General features: G+C 38.9%; 1 protein-coding gene and 4 pseudogenes across 1 annotated transcript in view; all 5 read right to left on the bottom strand.

Moving 5' to 3' along the window:
• Positions 1 to 7,104, bottom strand: part of LOC105037333 (small ribosomal subunit protein uS12-like) — a 28,439-nt gene extending 21,335 nt beyond the window's left edge. Inside the window, exon 1 of the mRNA XM_073258501.1 lies at positions 7,034 to 7,104. The gene's annotated coding sequence lies outside the window, so the exon portion shown is untranslated. The remainder of the gene's footprint in view (positions 1 to 7,033) is intronic.
• Positions 1,696 to 16,098, bottom strand: LOC105045802 (small ribosomal subunit protein uS12-like; annotated as a pseudogene).
• LOC140850944 (nuclear transcription factor Y subunit B-8-like) lies at positions 1,696 to 20,356 on the bottom strand (annotated as a pseudogene).
• Positions 12,916 to 15,750, bottom strand: LOC114912640 (pentatricopeptide repeat-containing protein At3g09650, chloroplastic-like; annotated as a pseudogene).
• On the bottom strand, positions 13,171 to 19,617 carry LOC105045803 (small ribosomal subunit protein uS12-like; annotated as a pseudogene).
• Positions 20,357 to 21,423: the final 1,067 nt, after the last annotated feature.

A 21,423-nucleotide genomic window follows, 5' to 3' on the forward strand; every position in this document is an offset into this window, starting at 1 on the left:
CTGACCATATGGCTTGTTCTTGGTCTAAAAATTACAAGAACAAGAACAAGAACTTATCTGGTATCTTTACAAGTAGTCATTGATGCCATGATATAAAATAAAAAGCATAAACCAGTGTCAGCCTGCAGCCTCAATTCTCAATCAAGAAATTTCAGTCTCTAAGCAAGATCTGCTTACCATAATTCTGACATCTTAATCCATTTGAAGAGTGCATGTGGTTCCCCTATTAGTGATTGACAAAGTAAATGTAGCTTTTATATGATTGGCCATATTTCGCTTAAAAGGGGCTAGGAGGGAACCTTGAATAAATTTGATACAAAAGGAAATGATATCAAACCAGTGGATGATGCTACAATTTACTTAGAAGAGAAGTTTAGTTGTGTTAGATGACCAACATGTTTCATAAACACGTAAAAGAAAATGTATTGCAGCAAATTAGAGACATAACCAATTTGTAATTTATGGTATTCCAAAATCTTTATATATGATCCAAGGTTCGTGACGACAACAAAATTGGAAGGATTAGATCTAAAGTTGCAGATATAGTGCCCACCATTGGGTCAATTTCATCAATACATAAACAGTAAAAGGGCCTAATGATTGTTTTTGCAGAAATCGCCATTATTTTTCGAAGATTGCTTTTTTCATGTAAGACACTTCTTTCGGACAAAAAGTTTGCAACAGGTGTTACCTCTCGAAATAAGCCGGGGCTCTTTTCTTCTTTGATTGAACATTCGGTTCATCACCTTGTCAAGAATATCAAATTAATTTCTTTTACAGTGATGACATACGGATGTGGCATTGAGCTATAATTTTTGAAAGAGGTTCTCTCTTTTTTTTTTTTTTTCCTTAATGGAAGGGGAGGCTAGAAGCCACCCAATTTATTAATAGGAAAAAAAAAAATTTTGCCGAAGAAGAAGGGCTGAAAACTTAGCTTATTATAAGGAAGGAAAAAGAAGTAAAGACAGAATACAAGATTAGAAGAAAAAATACCGGGGATGGAATATATCTTGAGCCTGTCCATGATTTAAATGTTGATCATGCGCCAATAGATTCACACTTTTCTCAAAGAAGCAATATATTTTCACATCATGAGGTGGAGGTCTCCCGCTACAAAAATGGAAGTACTGTGAGGTAAAATGTAGGTTTTTCTTTTCTTTTTTGGCAACAAAGGTAGTCTTTTCTTTTTATCACCCTCTCCTCTCAATTTGGTTTAAATTAAATGAAAAAAAATTTAACAAGATTCTCTAACTGCAAAATTTTGTTTAAAATGATAATTCTAAAAATAATCAGTATATATAATAATCTTCCGACATAAAAATCTCCGATTTAAGATATTGAATAATTAGACAACACAAACTCTAGCAAACGCTTCCACAGAACGTGTAACATAAGGAACTCAGTCAAAACATCCAAAATGCAGCACTGTTCTGTCCTTCGTATTGCATGCACCAGATGCAATTGGACCGTGCAAATCCCACGGTGGATAACACGCCATGCTACCTCTTGTATTTCATCGATTTTCAATTGCTCAGCACCGTGCGTATTCTTCGGGATTTGCCTTGGTTCACTTACACCTGGTGCATGCAATACATTCTCACAAACTTGTTCCACAGAAGTGCTTCTAGAATAACCTATTTAGAAGTGATTCTATCCCAGGACCAATATAGATTGAACAAAGCATACAATAGTGGCTTAGCAAAACATTATGAAAGGTACAAAATCTCACTTTAATTACAAGAAACCTAAGAGGCTCAAAATTCTCTTCAACAATGCAATTATAAAGATCAAAAAAACATAACTACCTCAAATAAAAAAAAATAAAGTAACTAATGATTCTCCAAAATCATCTAGAACCTTGCAAGTCTAGTCAATAGTCAAGATCTGGTAGCCTAAGATCTAGGCTTCTCCTTCTTCTCCTTGAAGAGAGCCAATAGAGACACACCCGAGACCTTAACAACCTTAAACCTGACACCAGGAATATCTCCAACTGCATGCCTTTTATGACCAAATCCCGCAATCAGCACTTCATCCTATACATAGAATCGACACATTTGTCAATGGTCAAAGAACACAAAAAGCAGCTCATCACAATTTGATCTAAAAAAATTCTTGGAGAGAGAGAGAGAGGAGGAGGAAGAAACTTGCATTTTCCTCAATGAAATTTAAGCAACCATCATTGGGAACAAAAGCAGCAATTTTATTTCCCTTTTAAATCAACGGCACCCGAGCATACTTTTGGATGGCAGAATTTGACTGCATCGCCTCAATGCCTCTGCAGATAAAGCAGCGAGTCATGTGATAAACCATGATTCCATAAGAAAGGAATGTGAAGGCATGCAATTTTTGCTCACATTTTCTCCAAAATAATCCCTTTTGCATGAGAAGAGCCAGCAAAAGGCTTCTTCCATTCATTGCCAAGGTGACTTTTCTTATATGCTTTGTTAGCCCACCTCTACTTCCATCCGTGGATCTTCAGCTTACGTGCAGCTCCCATACCACGAGTCTTCCTGCCATAAGGTTTTAAAGATTGTTAACATTCTATCAATGATTCAATATGGCATTAGGCTCATGGCACATTTTCCTTAATGGCATAGTGCAGGTCCTAATTTGTTGTAAGACCATGTACACAAGAAAATATTCACTGTCTTCACTTTCATATACAAACAGATACACCTCTGTCAGAAAATCAGCAACATCCATGTCTTATTTTTCAGCCACACAGTGATGGTGCCATATAGAGCACAGTCCCTACACCAAGCCATCTTTAGAAACAAATCTATCTATTTGAAGGGTACACTTGTCAGGTGATGCATACTCTTTTTGCCAGTTACCATGAGTAATCTTGGAGTTCTTGGCTTTTCTGAAGCATACTTTTGCTGGAGCCATGAACATTCTTATTCTTCTAATAGTAACCTTTATATTACCTCATATTTCCTACTAAGGGCTTCAGCTTGGTGAGACACATGAATGCGCACATATCAATTGTTTCTTGACTTATGTTCAGGACTCAGTCCAACCACATGAACGTTGCAATACTTATAAGTTCATCTTATTGAGAAATGATAGCATCAAACTTGTTATCTTAGTTACCAAAGCAAGATGGGGTGAAGGTGCAGAGAAGCAGCTCTTATGGAAAATTTTTTAATAAAAAGACACATAGAAAGCAGGCGAATGGACAAGTTTCTGAGGAGATTCAAAAGTGGATGTGCCACCTGAGCGGAAGATTCCTTCTACTAAGCTCATAATATATTGAGGAGAATGAAACAAGAAGATAAGAGTGCCTTGCAAATCACTTAACAAGAGGATAAGGATAAAAAGAACTTAAAGGATAATAAACAACATAATCTTTTAATTAGGATTTTTAAAAGTTGGACAAAGAATAGTTCCTGAAATGTAAGACACCAAGTTTATCTGCCTTTGAATTGAATACTTCAAGAGGCTTCCATATACATGGTGCCAATATGTTCTGCATGATAATTTAAGTTTCAATGTCCCTCATTCAAATCAGCACAAGACCATCAACAGGCATATTTATGAATTGAGGGAGAAAGGTGGTGGCAGATGAGGGGATGAGACTTTGATCAAACGATCTTCATCTTTTTCACTTCTTTTAAAAATAATAAACACACCCATTGTATATATACAATAATTTCCTAAAGTCTCCTAACCAACAAGCTGCACTGAGTCTGTAATTTACTAAAATGGAAAGCGAGGAACATCTTCAAAAGCCCTCGGCACCAAGATAAGGAGAAACAGACAAATCAAAGAAACCATGAACCACGAACTCTGAAAGTGTACTGAAAAAAATAAAGACTTATAAAGTTCTAGCATGTATGCCACCAAAAATGCCTATGATATAATTGAATAATCTGAAGCAAGGACTTCAATACATGGTGGCAAATTGTACTTTAGCTTATAATAATGTTAAGTGCTAAAGGGTCAAGTTCTGATCAACACTAGACCGTCAATAAGCATATGTAGGTGGGGTGAGAGTATTTCATACGATCTTCATAATTAACTTCTTCTTAAATTTAAAAAACCGTAGATTAATTTGTTTTAGAAACATACACATTATATGTTTGCAATAATTTGCAGAATTTTCTTTCACTAGCAAGCTGGGTTTGCCCCCTTCCAAACGAATGCAATTTCTATTAGAGTGGGTCTTTCCATCTGAGAAGCGAAAAATTTTATTTAATAGATTTAGCAACAGAGAACAAGGGTGATCTTCCAAATCCCTTAACAACATAATATAAAGAATAAGATTATTATAAAATCAAAAATGATAAATCATCACACGGTTAAAATGGGACAAAAGTAGAAATAATATACCAACAAGTATATCTGCCTTGAAATTGATATTTTGGAGAAAGGGCTTCAATATACACGATGGCAAATGCTTACTTTAGCTTATGATAATGTTAGACACTGATGTGTTAAATCCAAATCAGCACCGGACCGTCCATAAGCATATCAATTCAGCAAAGAGACTCAAGGACTTTGTTCATCGGAACCTCATCTTAGATTTTAGAGCCAAAAAATATATATATTTTTGACAAATCTGCAACAATTTCACAACAAGCCGACTAAGATAAATACAAAGCAGGGTCCAATTCCACCACCAAAGTGTTGCAATTTATTTTAGAGTTCATCTCGTAGTCCCACTTATAATTTAAAAATTACTTGTAAAATCAAAATGAGATTTTCTATAGCCACTCATAAATTACAAAACCATCACGAGGTATGAACAAGAAAATAATTTTTTTTTAAAAGGAAAAAGCCGCAAACCTGTGTATGTGTACCACCATATATACCCCAAAGAATAAATTTTTGAAGGATTCGTGTAAACATAGTAGCATATGATTATTTTAACTTATGATAATGTTGAGTGCTGATGGGAGAAAAGCCGAATCAGCACTAGACCGTCAATAAGCAAATTTATTTCTTCGTCGTTCAACTTCTTTAGGTACAAAAACTATCCCTGAAACTATGAAAAAATATTTAAAAAAAAAATACATGACCAGTATCAAAGCAGCAATCAAACATCGACAGATTGATGCAAAATATCGTATATTAAATTTTTAATGCTTTGCAAGAAGTTAGAACCCGTTAATATCCGATCAAAATTTACTAATAATCCATCGATCAGATTGATGATATAGCATTAGAGCAAAAAAAAAAAATCTTTAAGGAAACGAGGGTTCTAAAATCTTGGGGAAAACATAGGAATAGAAAAAGATGATGGAATGGATAAAAGAGAATAAAAAATGCTTACCCCATTTTGAGTAGAGAGGGCGACCTCTGTGGTTATCCTAGGAATAGATTTGATCAATCACCAAGCGAGAAGTGGAGAAGAGGATAAATGGGGATTCAAGGCGCTGGAGGAGGACGACGGCTTGATGGGGATACAAGTCTAGAGCAACGCACGGCTAGGTGTATGAATAGATGAGGATGCAAGGATCTATGGTTGTTTTTGGCATTTTCCCCGATTGTGATGAATTAGGCAAACTTGTGCGATTCTAGTCCGCTGCATCGGCTGGCTTTCGCATCCTCTTCACACACAAATGAAATTACGTGATTCTTTCCTCATCATCAGCATGAGAACAATCTAATCTTGAATTTTAATGCAAGACAAGGATCATTTATCATAAGGTCAGTACAACCAAAGGGTCTTGTTTTCAAAGGACACTCTTGCTCATCTCTTTCTTTATTTAAATGTTCACATGATTCCCCAAAATATATTGAAAAGTGCATATCAAAGGTCGCACTTCTGCTTCTTTAGTCTTTAACAAACCAACACCGAACCATTGCCTTCATCCCTGTCTGAGATCAGCTTTAGGAATATTGTGAAGAAAAAAAATAATATTTTTTGATTCTAACCGTTCAGATATAGTGCAAATAACCCATTTAGTCATTTTTTCACAAATAAATGAGACATTAAAGCTACAGAAAATTATAAACAGAATAAAAGAAAACTACTTTGGTCAACAACCATCATTATTTGATTTCCTTGAGCTATCCGAACCCAAAGTAAGCAAAACAATTCTTTTGATTGGTTTGCGTATGTCATAGAACAAGTTGTTGACTCCATGATATATTTCTTCTCCTCCTATGGTTCACTTTCTTTCATGATCTATAATCATTGCAGCACCATTCTGAGCACTGGATGAGAAGTGCTCATGTATGGTGACACAATACAAATGTTGATCAGCAAGAACTGATACCTGAATGAGAAAAGATATCCCAAGAACCTCTACATAATGCAGAGGACCAATCAGGAAGAACTATTACCTAAAATAGAGAACAGCTAGCAGAAATAGGCCAATAATCATTCAGCTTGAAATATCCCCATTATGGAACTGGCAAAAAGAAGAATTCCATGTTAATATCAGCAAACCAACAAACTCATAGGACACAAGATGAATTGTATACCGAAAAGATGAAGAGAAAGAACTACATCTAGCAAAATAATGATCTTTAGAAGATAAACAACTATTAGTGGGAAAATATGATCAACAGTTTCGCGACCATTCAATATATACATAGTTAACAAAGAATAAAAATGGAACTCGCATTATATCTAAACGTTAAACAAAAGCAGAAAGAGAGTTGCAAAATTTTATGTATGGAAAGTTGATTATATCGACATAGAGGTTGATTTATAACATACAAGCCCAACCTCATTGGAGAACTATTGATAGAAGCAGCATAAAAAATCAACATAACAGCAGAAAGATCATCTTCTTTAATGATCAAGTTTATACTACAATTTCTTTAGGCATATCTATGATTGATTTGGTGGATATGGCAATTTGTGCAAGAAGTACATCAGCACATTATAATAGTGAATCAAGACTAACAATATAATAAAAATCTTCTACATGCTTTTTTTATTTTTGAACAAGACTAAAGAATACCATATCAAAACTACTGCACAAAATAACGTGAGGAACACTGGTTCACAAAAGCTCGAATATGGTGGTAATAACTCTAGTGAACATGGAATTTACGAAAAAAGTCCTTGAGTTGCCACCTGGGGTGCGTACGGCAACATTTTTGTCTTGTGGTGTGGTATTTGAAGAAGCATCAGGAACTTCTAAGTTGCCACCTTTGAAGAGTACCGCATTGTTTTTGACTCGTGTGGCATCCAGAGAAGCATCACCTGGAACCTGTGTGTTGCCACCTTCAACAGGAACTGCATCATTTTTGCCTTCTGGTGTATTATTGGGGGAAGCACCACCTGGAACCTCTGAGCTGCCACCTTCAATGGGTATTGCATCATTTTTGCCTTGTGATGGAGTATTTGAAGATGCCGTGCAGCACCAGATATACGGTCTAATGACAAAGTGAGTGATGTTTCCCCTCCAGATTTCCTCCTTTTCCTTAGGCTTCGCATAGAAGCATCTCCTTTCCTTTTATGATCATTTGTTGAGCTGTTATGGTATATCATGTCAGACCACTAGGAATCCTGCATGTGATCAGGTGTCGACATATCAGAAGAGGGTGACTGAGGATTGACGGTTCTTTTCCTACCCCTTTCACCTCCACTTTTCTGAACATTCTTCTTTTCCTTGGAAGAACTTGAAACACAAAAACTTCTGAAATCAGTGAAGAAACTCACTATCGTTGACAGAAAACTGTATACCTTCATAGGATCCCTTGCAGCTAAGCACAGCTGAGACAGCATTTCACCCAGGGAGGTATAGTCCTCTGATATGCCTATCTTTAATTTTGGGCTGTCTACACCAGTGTAAGTAGAAGTCTCGGCATCAACAACATCAAAATTTCTATGCTCGGCCTTGGAAGCGCTCTTCTGAAATGTTTCACCATGGCACCTAAGGATAGGTGGGGAACCAGTCAGCTGGCTGGCAACTTGACGGATGCATTCTCCAACCTAAAAAGAACTACTAGGAGTTGGAGAGGGTGACTTGGTGACCAAATCTCCTAAAGAATCAAGCCATTTTTTCTTAGCTCTCTCTGAGTAATCAGAATCAAAATCAATGACCTTGCGTTTCTTTTCAGAAGAAAGTGACATCAAATTGTCATCAATTTTTACTGCAGATCCAATTTTGCCATCATTTACCATAGGAGAGAGAATGTTTGCTTCCATTAGTTCAGATAAGTTCTTCTGTTTTTTAGCATCCTCCAACATCTGTTTTTCTTTATTGGAGGGCCTCCCTCTGCCTCTCTTGCGCTTCCCAATATTTAGTTCCATGGAAGTAGGAGTTGAATGCTCCATAGTATCTTTCCCAAATAATTTACTCTCAGAGGGTGAAACCTCAGTATCATTCTCCATCAATCCTCCACCAGTTTGGAAAACAGGAAGTTCAAGATACCCCTTTGACCGATAAAACGCCTTCAGCTGAGCCTGAGCTATCACAAGCTCAAGCCTGTTAGCCCCTCCAGTTGGTAACTGGGCTAAGGCTTCAATATACTCAATAGGCCTGCCAGGCTCAAAATAATCTACAACCAGAGACCTGTCAAAAACAGATCTACCAATCCCTTCTCGTATGCCAGCATTCTCAACTGTTTGGCACATAACGTTAGCATAAGTTCCTTCAGGCAAACAAAAACAGGCCATTCCCAATTCTGTCCGCCTAGAGACTTCACCTAGCGCATCATTTACAGCAGTTACAAATGCATCTGAACTGCTCTGCTTTTCCATCTGTGAGAAATATGTCTCAAAAGGCTTCAGCTGATGTTCTTCGCACCATGCAAAAGTTTTGTCTCCAAAATATGCAACAAGGAGGTTATCCTTTTTCTGATATTTCATTGCCAAGTCTGATGCATCTGAAGGATCAAAAATTTGGCCAGGCCACCAAGGATGGCTCTTTACTTTACCCCAGACCAAATCAGAAATAGAGAAAGTATCCTTGTCTTGAAGAGGCAAGAAGTAGCTAGCATGCTGATCCTTTTCAGCAGTGGAAGTTCGAGGCCTTATGCCGACACGTTTCACAACTTGCTTCTCAGCTATTTTTGAATGTCTCTGTTCATCAACTTGCACATTCTGCTCAGCAGTACCACCTTCACCAATAACAATTTTTGCCACACTATCCACCAGCAAAGGGGTCTTCTTATCAGCTTCTGCATCTTGAGCCAAATCTTCTTTTTCATGACATGTCTTGGGCAGATAAGTTTCATCCTTAAGAACCCTGGATTCCAAATCCTTGTTCTGACATATGCCTGGTGAAGATTCTGCTTCATGAACAATTGAGTCATCACTCCTCTCAACCAGCAAACCATTGGACTGAGGTTCTCTCTCTTGATTGTTTCCAGATACATATAGCTCTGAAGCCATTAGCAAACCAGGAGTGACAGATGACTTTGAATCTTTCAGAACAGAAGCAGGTGGACATGTGTCTGCAGTTTGTACACCAAATGTACACGTTCCTACAAACTCTGATTCTAAATCTGGGCATGAATTACCCATAGTAATATCTCCTTCACCACTTGTCTTCTGATCAACCAGCTGCCTTTCTCTACTTTCTGATTCCATAATTGCACCAGTCAAAACTGAAGTCCTATCTGCTGTAATAATATCTAATTTGTCCCCCGCATTCTTATTGATAGGATCTTTATCTGCACATAGTGCTGCATCAACAACATTTTCAGCCACGCCTGCTTGTGATTCTGCTGTCACAATTGGTCCACCGGCCATGAGGTCATCATGAACATAAGAATCTGGGTTGTTTACCTCTACACCAGAATCTTTTCCAACATGATCTCCTTGCTCAATTATAGCATCACCAACAGGCAGTGAATCCACCTCCTTTATTTGTTCTTTATTGATAGCATTGCCCTGATTTGTGTTTACCAAAGATGTTTGAGAAACAGAAGCTTCACGATCTCTGTCTTGATCACCACTCACCATTGACCCTTCAACTGCCTCAGTTCCCCAGCCTGCTGAGCAGATCCGTGTGTCCTGATTACTACCTAAAAAGAGCCCCCCTTCCATGTCTCCAGCAGTACTCTCCACAAATACAGATTGGTTCTGACTGTCATCTCCTTCTGAAGCTTGAACACGTGCATCAGCCAAATTGTACTTTAGCTTATGATAATGTTAAGTGCTGAAGGGTCAAGTTCTGATCAGCGCTAGACCGTCAATAAGCATATGTAGGTGGGGTGAGAGTATTTCGTACGATCTTCGTAATTAACTTCTCCTCAAATAAAAAACTGTTGATTTTTTTGTTTTAAAAACATACACATTATATGTTTGCAACAATTTGCAGAATTTTCTTTCACTAGCAAGTTGGGTTTGCCCCCTTCCAAACGAATGCAATTTCTATTAGAATGGGTCTTTCCATTTGAGAAGCGAAAAATTTTATTTAATAGATTTAGCATCAGAGAACAAGGGTGATCTTCCAAATCCCTTAACAACATAATATAAAGAATAAGATTATTATAAAATCAAAAATGACAAATTATCACACTGTTAAAATGGGACAAAGTAGAAATAATATACCAACATGTATATCTGCCCCGAAATTGATATTTTGGAGAAAGGGCTTCAATATACACGATGGCACATGTTTACTTTAGCTTATGATAATGTTAGGCACTGATGTGTTAAATCCAAATCAGCACCGGACCGTCCATAAGCATATCAACTCAGCAAAGAGACTCAAGGACTTTGTTTATCGGAACCTCTTCTCAGATTTTAAAGTAAAAAAAATATATATTTTTGGCAAATCTGCAACAATTTCCCAACAAGCCCACTAGGATAAATACAAAGCTGGGTCCAATTCCACCACCAAAGTGTTGCAATTTATTTTAGAGTTCATCCAGTAGTCCCACTTTTAATTTCAAAATTACTTGTAAAATCAAAATGAGATTTTCTATAGCCACTCATAAATTACAAAACCATCGCGAGGTATGAACAAGAAAATAATTTAAAAAAAAAAAGAAAAAGGAAAAAACCACGAACCTGTGTATGTATACCACCATATATACCCAAAAGAACAAATTTTTGAAGGGTTCGTGTAAACATGGTAGCATATGATTATTTTAGCTTATGATAATGTTGAGTGCTGACGGAAGAAAAGTCGAATCAGCACTAGACCGTCAATAAGCATATTTATTTCTTCGTTGTTCAACTTCTTTAGGTACAAAAACTATCCCCGAAACTATGAAAAAATATTTAAAAAAAAAATACATGACCAGTATCAAAGCAACAATCAAACATCGACAGATTGATGCAAAATATCATATACTGAATTTCTAATGCTCTCCCAGAAGTCAGAACCCGTTAATGTCCGATCAAAATTTACTAATAATCCATCGAACAGATTGATGATATAGCATTAGAGCAAAAGAAAATATCTTTAAGGAAACAAAGGTTCTAAAATCTTGGGGAAAACATAGGAATAGAGAAAGGTGATGGAATGGGTGAAAGGGAATAGAGAACGGTTACCCCATTTTGAGTAGAGAGGGCGACCTCTGTGGTTATCCCAGGAATAGATTCGATCGGTTGCCAAGCGAGAAGTGGAGAAGAGGATAAATGGGGATTCAAGGCGCTGAAGGAGGACGACGGCTTGATGGGGATACAAGTCTAGGGTAACGCACGGCTAGGTGTATGAATAGATGAGGATGCAAGGATCTGACGGCTATGGTTGTTTTTGGCATTTTGCCCTAATTGTGATGAACTCGGCAAACTTGTGCGGTTCTAGTTCGCTGCGTCGGCCGGCTTTCACATCCGCTTCACACACAAGTGAAATTACGTGATTCTTTCCTCATCATCAGCATAAGAACAATCTAATCTTGAATTTTAATGCAAGACAAGGATCATTTATCATGGGGTCAAAACAACCAAGGGGTCTTGTTTTCAGAGGACACTCTTGCATCTCTTTCTTTATTTAAATGTTCACATGATCTGCCAAAATATATTGAAAAGTGCATATCAAAGGTCGCACTTCTGCTTCTTTAGTCTTTAACAAACCAACACCGAACCATTGCCTTCATCCCTATCTGAGATCAGCTTTAGAAATATTGTGAGAAAAAAAATAATATTTTCTAATTCTAACTGCTCAGAAAAAGTGGCACAAGAGGTTGTTCAGCCAGAATCCAAATATAAAAGGTTATAGAAGTAGTGATTTAGTAGGATATCAGATAGGGTGTTTTACACATAACATACATGTGTGTGTACGTGCGTACATATTCTCTCTGGTTATGAAGCAATCAAGAGTTAGCCATGAAATATTTAGATTGATGATGAGATTTTTCATATTTAGTTGATAGCGAACAATAACATATGGGATTTTTATTTTGCCACTTTTTTTGGTACAAATCAGATCCAAAGAATCGAGTAGAAGTCTCAATGAAGGATCCAAAATTGCTTCTCAAAGCTAATGCATTGATGATCCAAAGCCACGAGAGTAATATAGATGGTGGAACAATGGCATATATGGACTATTATAATTGTATTTGTCCCTAGATAAAAATACTAGGTGAATGAAGATCCATAAGGCTGGCCCTAAAGTAGCTGGGAAGAGGCTAGATGAGTATAATTATGATTATAGTACCAGAGGGCTGATAGAGCTACATGAAGCATGATTAACATCTATGGTTATTGAATGCAAAGATGGAGGTGAAAAATGAAAATCACCGAGAGTGTCCCTTTTTTTCCTTTTTAATTTTCAAAATCCAAAATCATGAAAGACATGTCAAATACTGTTCCTCAAACTTAAGGATAAGTCCAATGATAGATTAGATCCAATGAGCTGTCACTCATGGATTGCTACATAGCAAACCTCAGCTAACTTCTTAGATCCAGTCCCAACAGTTCTGATTACATTTGAAGATTAAGCCAACAAGGATTGTCAAATACAAAAATTTCTTTTCCTTTTTCGATAGGATTAACATAAGTTCTCTTATGCCACTATGTTGCTTAATTATTTAGTTTGACAAATAGGCCATTAATAGACAGACTCCACTGAGAGATTTTCATACATAGTAGCCACAGAAAGAGAGATGACAGTACAAGAAAATTCAAGGATTTCTTAATGCTATTTAAATTTATTTACATCATCATAAAATCAACAAAATAAGGCCGTCACGTCAACCTGAGGACCATTAAGACTGACACAGTCACACGAATCGAGATCCATGATAGATTAACAGGTTAAGGATTGGCCTATCTCATGCATGACAATTTATCAGAAAAGGGCAGACAAGTAACAAATATTAGCAACGCATATCACCATTTTTTAATAGACTCATAAATCAGTAAGGTACATAAGCAACCTACGTACCTAACAAGTTTTCTGTTTTAGGTCACCAATTGACTGCCATCTCCTCCTCTCTTGCATTTTCTTATTGCACAGAAGCCAGTTTTCAAGAGAAGGAAGTCAACCACAGACAAATCTTGAAGGTATTCCATTAGGTTTGAGATTTTGAATACTAAATTTGGAGGCAGTCATCATCCCTAGATGTATACCTGACCCCTCAGCACCTGGTTGAAACAGAACTAGCTAACTCCATAGTTGTCCTCATCGACTGGTTCAAGCCTCCATTCACTTCCATAGTAAGAATTTGGAAGCCCCAGCCAAAACTTGAAGGCCTCGGCTGCCCTTTTCCTCTCTCTCCTCCTGTCCTGCCTTGCCTGAGAAGCATGCTTGCTCGTAAACATCCTGGAATGCAACTCCACATATATCCTCTTGTACTTAGTCTTGTTGGGTGAGATCCCATTCTCCTCCATGCAAGCCACAATCTCCAGAGCCTTTTTGAAGAATGCTGCCCGCACACAAACGTCAGCCAAAGCATCCAGCAACCCTTCATCTGGCCTCAGCGGTGGTGAGGCCTTACACCTCTCCTTCACTTCATTCCACAATAAAAGAGCCTCCCCTGGCTTCCTGGCCAGTGCTATACCATTAGCAAGGCTTCCATAAGTGGCAACATCAGGTTGACAGTCGCTCTCCTTCATTTTCTCCACAACCTTCTTAGCTTCCTCAACCAATCCCAATCTACAATATCCCTTCACCAGCATGTTCCAAGCCACCCTATCCACCTTAACCCTTTGGTCCTTGTCCATCTCATCAAACACCTTATGCACCAACTTCGGCTGCCCCGACAGCACAAATGCCTTCATTAGCGTCGTGTAGCTGACCTTGGAAGGCGCAATTCCACGCTCCCGCATCTCATTGAAGTAGGCCAAGGCACCAGCACTGTCATCCACCAGTATGCACCCATCAATGAGGATGTTGTAAGAGACAACATTAGGCTCGATGCTTGCCTTCCCAGACATCTCGCGTGCAAGCTCCTTCGCCTTGTCCAGCTGGAGCTACTGGCAGTAGCCCTTGAGGAGAACATTGTAGGTGACACGGTTGGCAGGCACCCTGGCACGGGCCATCTCAGTGAGCACACTGCGTGCCCGGTCCATTGCGCCCGCCTTAACAAGTGCAGAGATAACAGTGGGGTATGTGACATGATCCGGGTGGCTCGAGGGGTTTGCCTCCTGTCGCATTGCCTGGACCATGCGGACAACATCGTCGATGCGGAATTCTTTCATGTACCCTTTCATCAATGTAGTGTAGATCCTGGAGTCGGGTGTGTACGTCTTGGGAAGCAATGGCGGGGGATCATCATCATCATTGGCATCACCAGAATTTGCGTTCATGGTAACGAGCTTTTCAAGAAGAGTATGAGCTTCCTCGTCGCTTCTATCAATTGGCTCTTCATCATTCGAGTCCCTGAGTATCGAGCAAAGGTCCCGCCGGCCTTCCCGCATTGCCTGCACCAACCTCTCACCAGTCTCTAGATCGCCGAAGCCCACATAGGCTACGACGAGGGAATGGAAGGTGGTGATGCAAGGGACCAGCTCTCTTCGGATAAAGCGCTCCAAAGCGAATGCCAGCAGGTCTTTTCGCTCCGCTCTGGCGAGCATCTTGATGAGAACATTGTATGTCAGTCCATCGAACTCGACGCTGAACTCGGACATTTCGTCGAACAGCTGGGCGAACCTCCGAACGTCCCCCAGGTTGGCAGCAGCATTTAGGGCTGCATTGAAGGCGGCGGTGTCGGGTCGGGCGTCGGCCGCGGCGTCCTCGGGGATGCGACGGACGCTGCGGAGGTCGGCGTCGAAGAGGTGGAGGGCCTCGGTGGGACGTCGGGGGCGGCGGCGAGACGGCTGACGACGGTGCTCCAGGCCTTGACGTGGGAGAGATAGCCGGAGCAGAGCATGGTCCGGATAACGGAGACAGCATAGAGAGTGGCGCTGGAGCGGGCAGCGGCGACGACGAGGAGGCCGAGGGAGTTGGCATCGAGGCAGTGGAGCTGGCGCTCGTCGCGGAGGCGACAGACGAGGGCCTGGGCGACAACAAAGGTAGTCTTTTCTTTTTATCACCCTTTCCTCTCAACATGGTTTAAATTAAATGAAAAAAAATTTAACAAAATTCTCTAACTGCAGAATTTTGTTTAAAATGATAATTCTAAAAATAATCAGTATATATAATAATCTTCCGACATGGAGATCTCCGATTTAAGATATTGAATAATTAGACAACACAAACTCTAGCAAACGCTTCCACAGAGCGTGTAACATAAGGAACTCAGTCAAAACATCCAGAATGCAGCACTGTTCTGTCCTTCGTATTGCATGCACCAGATGCAATTGGACCGCGCAAATCCCACGGTGGATAACACGCCACGCTACCTCTTGTATTTCATCGATTTTCGATTACTCTCCACCATGCGTATTCTTCGGGATTTGCCTTGGTTCACTTGCACCTGGTGCATGCAATACTTTCTTACAACCATGTTCCACAGAAGCGCTTCTAAAATAAGCTATTTAGAAGTGATTCTATCCCAGGAACAATACAGATTGAACAAAGCGTACAATAGTGGCTTAACAAAACATTATGACAGGTACAAAATCTCACTTTAATTACAAGAAACCTAAGAGGCTCAAAATTCTCTTCAACAATGCAATTATCAAGATCAAAAAAACATAATTGTCTCAAATAAAAAAGAATAAAGCAACTAATGATTCTCCAAAATCATCTAGAACCTTGCAAGTCTAGTCAATAGTCAAGACCTGGTAGCCTAAGATCTAGGCTTCTCCTTCTTCTCCTTGAAGAGAGCCAATAGAGACGCACCCGAGACCTTAACAACCTTAAACCTGACACCAGGAATATCTCCAACTGCATGCCCTTTATGACCAAATCCCACAATCAGCACTTCATCCTATACATAGAATCGACACATTTGTCAATGGTCAAAGAACACAAAAAATAGCTCATCACAATTTGATCTAAAAAAATTCTTGGAGAGAGAGACAGGAAAAAGAAACTTGCATTTTCCTCAATGAAATTTAAGCAACCATCATTGGGAACAAAAGCAGCAATTTTCTTTCCATTTTTAATCAACTGCACCCGAGCACACTTTCGGATGGCAGAATTTGACTACTTCGCCTTAATGCCTCTGCAGATAAAGCAGCGAGTCATGTGATAAACCATGATTCCAGAAGAAAGGAATGTGAAGGCATGCAATTTTTGCTCACATTTTCTCCAAAATAATCCCTTTTGCATGAGAAGAGCCAGCAAAAGGCTTCTTCCATTCATTGCCAAGGTGACTTTTCTTATATGCTTTGTCAGCCCACCTCTGCTTCCTTCTGTGGATCTTCAGCTTACGTGCAGCTCCCATACCACGAGTCTTCCTGCCATAAGGTTTTAAAGATTGTTAACATTCTATCAATTCAATATGGCATTAGGCTCATGGCACATTTTCCTTTATGGCACAGTGCAGGTCCTAATTTGTTGTAAGACCATGTACACAAGAAAATATTCACTATCTTCACTTTCATATACAAACAGATACACCTCTGTCAGAAAATCAGCAACATCCATGTCCTATTTTTCAGCCACACAGTGATGGTGCCATATAGAGCACAGTCCCTACACCAAGCCATCTTTAGAAACAAATCTTTCTATTTGAAGGGTACACTTGTCAGGTGATGCATACTCTTTTTGTCAGTTCCCATGAGTAATCTTGGAGTTCTTGGCTTTTCTGAAGCATACTTTTGCTGGAGCCATGAACATTCTTATTCTTCTAATAGTAACCCTTATATTACCTCATATTTCCTACTAAGGGCTTCAGCTTGGTTAGACACATGAATGCGCACATATCAATTGTTTCTTGACTTATGTTCAGGACTCAGTCCAACCACATGAACGTTGCAATACTTATAAGTTCATCTTATTGAGAAATGATAGTATCAAACTTGTTATCTTAGTTACCAAAGCAAGTGGGGGTGAAGGTGTGAAGGTGCAGGGAAGCAGCTCTTATGGAAATTTTTTTAATAAAAAGACACATAGAAAGCAGGCGAATGGACAAGTTTCTGAGGAGATTCAAAAGTGGATGTGCCACCTGAGCGGAAGATTCCTTCTACTAAGCTCATAATATATTGAGGAGAATGAAACAAGAAGATAACAGTGCCTTGCAAATCACTTAACAAGAGGATAAGGATAAAAAGAACTTAAAGGATCATAAACAACATAATCTTTTAATTAGGATTTTTAAAAGTTGGACAAAGAATAGTTCCTGAAATGTAAGACACCAAGTTTATCTGCCTTTGAATTGAATACTTCAAGAGGCTTCCATATACATGGTGCCAACATGTTCTACATGATAATTTAAGTTTCAATGTCCCTCATTCAAATCAGCACAAGACCATCAACAGGCATATTTATGAATTGAGGGAGAAAAGTGGTGGCAGATGAGGGGATGAGACTTTGATCAAACGATCTTCATCTTTTTCACTTCCTTTAGAAATAATAAACACACCCATTGTATATATACAATAATTTCCTAAAGTCTCCTAATCAACAAGCTGCACTGAGTCTGCAATTTTCTAAAATAGAAAGCAAGGAACATCTTCAAAAGCCCTCAGCAGCAAGATAAGGAGAAACAGACAAATCAAAGAAACCATGAACCACAAACTCTGAAAGTGTACAGAAAAAAATAAAGACTTATAAAGTTCTAGCATGTATGCCACCAAAAATGCCTTTGATATAATTGAATAATCTGAAGCTAGGACTTCAATACATGGTGGCAAATTGTACTTTAGCTTATGATAATGTTAAGTGCTAAAGGGTCAAGTTCTGATCAACACTAGACCATCAATAAGCATATGTAGGTGGGGTGAGAGTATTTCGTACGATCTTCATAATTAACTTCTCCTCAAATTTAAAAAACTGTAGATTAATTTGTTTTAGAAACATACATATTATATGTTTGCAACAATTTGCAGAATTTTCTTTCACTAGCAAGCTGGGTTTGCCCCCTTCCAAACGAGTGCAATTTCTATTAGAGTGGGTCTTTCCATCTGAGAAGCGGAAAATTTTATTTAATAGATTTAGCATTAGAGAACAAGGGTGATCTTCCAAATCCCTTAACAACATAATATAAAGAATAAGATTATTATAAAATCAAAAATGACAAATCATCACACAGTTAAAATGGGACAAAAGTAGAAATAATATACCAACAAGTATATCTGTCCCGAAATTGATGTTTTGGAGAAAGGGCTTCAATATACACGATGGCACATGTTTACTTTAGCTTATGATAATGTTAGACACTGATGTGTTAAATCCAAATCAGCATCGGACCGTCCATAAGCATATCAACTCAGCAAAGAGACTCAAGGACTTTGTTCATCGGGACCTCATCTCAGATTTTAGAGCCAAAAAATAAAATATTTTTGGTAAATCTGCAACAATTTCCCAACAAGCCGACTAAGATAAATACAAAGCTGGGTCCAATTCCACCACCAAAGGGTTGCAATTTATTTTAGAGTTCATCCAGTAGTCCCACTTATAATTTAAAAATTACTTGTAAAATCAAAATGAGATTTTCTATAGCCACTCATAAATTACAAAACCATCGCGAGGTATGAACAAGAAAATAATTTTATTTTAAAAGGAAAAAGCCGCAAACCTGTGTATGTGTACCACCATATATACCCCAAAGAATAAATTTTTGAAGGATTCGTGTAAACATGGTAGCATATGATTATTTTAGCTTATGATAATGTTGAGTGCTGACGGGAGAAAAGTCGAATCAGCACTAGACCGTCAATAAGCATATTTATTTCTTCGTTGTTCAACTTCTTTAGGTAGAAAAACTATCCCCGAAACTATGAAAAAATATTTTAAAAAAAAATACATGACCAGTATCAAAGCAGCAATCAAACATCGACAGATTGATGCAAAATATCGTATATTAAATTTTTAATGCTTTGCAAGAAGTCAGAATCCATTAATATCCGATCAAAATTTACTAATAATCCATCGATCAGATTGATGATATAGCATTAGAGCAAAAAGAAATATCTTTAAGGAAACGGAGGTTCTAAAATCTTGGGGAAAACATAGGAATAGAGAAAGGTGATGGAATGGGTGAAAGAGAATAAAGAAAGCTTACCCCATTTGGAGTAGAGAAGGCGACCTCTGTGGTTATCCCAGGAATAGATTTGATCGATCACCAAGCGAGAAGTGGAGAAGAGGATAAATGGGGATTCAAGGCGCTGGAGGAGGACGACGGCTTGATGGGGATACAAGTCTAGGGCAACGCACGGCTAGGTCCTTATGATGCAATAAAGGATAGGACACCAAAGACGGGAAGCACACATAAAGGAAACAGACACATGGCACATGATCGGAAAAGAAAAAGTTATTACCTCCATCTGGAACATCAAATCCGCCCCGAAATCCATGCAAAAGGAAGGAAAACAAACGAAACCTTTATTAGCCCAACGAAGATAAAATAAAGCACTAGAAACCCAACGCAACCTCACAAATATTTGCTAATAATTAACCTAGACAAATCCTGAACCAAATTATCCACAAAAATAGTACCCAAAAACTAGAGAGAAAATCATAATCAAAGAAATACCTCTCTGTATTTCTGTAGGTACAACTTCAGCGGCTCGATGTAATCTTCGAATCCCAACGTCGCCATCGCCCAGAGCAAATCATCTCCATTTATCGTCTTCCTCTTCTCCCTCTGGCACTTATCGCTCTATCTGCATCACCAAATCATTTAATTAATAACAAAAAAAAATAATTACGAGAAATTATAGGATATGAGACAGATATAGAGGGGGAGAGAGAGAAGGGGAGGGAAGAAAGATCTGAACTCGCTGGTAATGAAACCGATGAACTCGGAGACGCACTCCTGGACGGTCTCCTTGGCGTCCTTGGCGATCTTTTGTGTTGGCGGGGAGGGCCTTCTTCATGATGCGGCTGATGTTGGCGATGGGGAGGAAGCGATCCTGCTCGCGGACGGTGGGTCGGGGGCTCTGCTCGCCACCGCTCTCGTGGCTTCCGCCACCGCCGCCGGGGCTCGCCGGTGCCTCCGCCATCGGCCGCAAAAACCTGGATCCACGGCCCACATCGCCGCAGATCAGCGTCAACCCTAGCGGCCGGAGAAACCCTAAAGAAATACGAGGGAGGCGTCGTTAGTTACCTGAAATCAGAGCGTTTAGATTGGCTGGGGAGATTTGTATTTGGCGCGCGCGCAGCGGGGTAGGAGAGAGAGAGAGAGAGAGAGATGGGATGGGAGTTGGGGGAGCGCTGGAGAGAGGTGAAAAGGGGATCGGACGCTGGAGAAGGGAGGAAGGAGGAGACGACTGGGATGAAAAGAGTAGTGAAAGGTTTGGTTATCTGAACCGTCCGTTTGGGTCCGGTCCGACCCGGCTGTCTAAAGGGCCCTACCCCACCGACCTATGGCGGTTCCTTTTATAAGTAATAATTATTCTCGCACCTTTTTTTTTTAAAAAAACTATTTTTAATTTAATTTTTTTAAATATGGCAATAATTTATGTTTAATTTTATTTTTTTCAACATAAAACATGCAAAACATACCACCGAGTAAAGTCAATGAGAGAGACAACCCAAAGGTCACAAGCACAAGCTTACCCTAAGATGGATCTACCACATCTGATAATATAGACTGTATTTTTTATTTTTACAAATATTTAAATACAACAATATTAAATTATAGTGTATATTTTAAAATTGATAGGTTCAATGGTTACATTTGTCAAACAAAACATGTAAGCTAATTATCATCCATGCTGGGCACTAGAAATATGATGTACATATAAGCTAATTATCACCTATGCTCAACATCACCATTCTATTTCTCATTGCTACACTGATACGGACAATCTAGAATAGTTGATTCTAGTGGATACTCACTTATCTCTTCATATTGCACCGGTTTCAACTGTCATATAGGACAAGAAAATGAAACTGCAGTGATGCATACTTGTCGAGAAAAAATAAATTTTTATTTTCAATAAATAATAATGAAGTAACTTGTTGAATCATCTTCTTGTGTGAGGTTCATTTGTAACTCAGATTTTCAAAGCGTGTTTGCTTCTGCCTTCGATGTTGATCTCAGCAATGTTTCACGGATGCCAAACTA

Source organism: Elaeis guineensis, chromosome 5 (assembly GCF_000442705.2).
Source record: "Elaeis guineensis isolate ETL-2024a chromosome 5, EG11, whole genome shotgun sequence".
Taxonomy (NCBI): Eukaryota; Viridiplantae; Streptophyta; class Magnoliopsida; order Arecales; family Arecaceae; genus Elaeis; species Elaeis guineensis.